We start from the raw sequence: 1,701 nt of genomic DNA, 5'->3' as shown, positions 1-1,701 counted from the left end.
TTGATGAATGTGATGATCCGTGACACTCATCATCATTCTCACCTATGAACATGTGACTGACAACCACCTCTGTTCTACCTTCGATTGGGTGAATATCTCTTGGATTCCTGATTGCACGATGCATGGTTGATCGCCTGACAACTGAGTGCTCGCCTGACAACCGAGCCAACCATTCCGTGGGATCAGAGTCTTCGTGGTATAGGCTAGAACTGATGGCGGCATTCAAGAGAATCCGGAAGGTCTAACCTTGTCTGTGGTATTCTGAGTAGGATTCAATGATTGAATGAGTGTGACGTGCTTCAAACTCCTGAGGGCGGGGCGTTAGTGACAGACGCAAAAGAATCACTGGATTCTATTCCGGCCTGATCGAGAACCGACAGATGGATAGCCGTGCCGTGACAGGGTGCGTTGATCATTTCCACTGAGAGGATGGGAGGTAGCCACTGACAACGGTGAAACCCTTGCATAAGCTTGCCATGGAAAGGAGTAAGAAGGATTGGATGAAGACAGTAGGAAAGCAGAGAGACAGAAGGGACACAGCATCTTCATGCGCTTATCTGAAATTCCCACCAATGAATTACATAAGTATCTCTATCTTTATCTTTATGTTTTATGCGTTTATCACCATACCCATTTGAGTCTGCCTGACTAAGATTTACAAGGTGACCATAGCTTGCTTCATACCAACAATCTCTGTGGGATCGACCCTTACTCGCGTAAGGTTTATTACTTAGACGACCCAGTACACTTGCTGGTTAGTTGTGCGAAGTTGTAGTGATCACAATTTCGTCCACCAGTGGCCCAAGGAGAAAAAGGCGTGGCGCATAAAGGAGGGAGCAAGCATTGCCCTCCACAAGGGCACACTGCCCTCTAGGAGGGCAACATGAGCAAGCAAGCCAAGATAGGCAATGCTGCCCTGCCCACGACAAGGACAGAGCACAAAATTGTGCCTTGGATCAAAGAAGAGCAAAACCTTGCCCTGCCCTCCACAAGGGCAGTATCGGGCCTTCATGGAAAATAAATCAAAGGAAAAAGCCTACCAATGCTTGCCACAAGAGTCGAACACGGCACAATGAGAAAGCAAGGAACTAGGCCTTATTATGGTGTCAAGAAAGCCAAGGAAAAATAGTAGCGTGTGCATCGGCCAAGTCTCGAACACGGGACTTCAATTTGGAAACACTGCCCTGCCCTTCGCGAGGGCAGGGCAGCATTTTGTTGTGGCACGGCCAGCGAACCAAACTGGCGCACCAAGGCATCACTCGGCAGCACCAGCAGCACGCACAGGCACCAAAATGGCGCACCAGAAATTTCTGCCCTGCCCTCCGTGAGGGCAGGGCAGCATCCTGCGCACCAAGCTCGCACAGCACGCTCGCACCAAGGCCGCACGCATCAAATCCTGCCCTGCCCTCCACAAGGGCAGGGCAGCCTCCTGGAAGCAATCTTTCATGGGCTAAATTGGATTAAAAATCCAATAAAATTCATTTCTTCACCAAATCAAAAGCCCATCCAAATTCCAAAATCCAAGAATAGAAAGTGTATAAATAGGAGATAGTTTGTTATAATGGGGACCTCTTTCACTTACTTTTGAACTTTGAATTTTCCTTTGAAACTTCACTTTTATTTTGAGCTTTTGAACTTTCTCTTAGGGACTTCACTGAGATTTCAGAGAATTGGGGAGGAGAATTGATCTCTCTTCTTCCT

The sequence above is a fragment of the Arachis duranensis genome, chromosome 10, assembly GCF_000817695.3.
Source record: "Arachis duranensis cultivar V14167 chromosome 10, aradu.V14167.gnm2.J7QH, whole genome shotgun sequence".
Lineage (NCBI taxonomy): Eukaryota > Viridiplantae > Streptophyta > Magnoliopsida > Fabales > Fabaceae > Arachis > Arachis duranensis.
Note: the sequence above shows the minus strand (reverse complement) of the source record.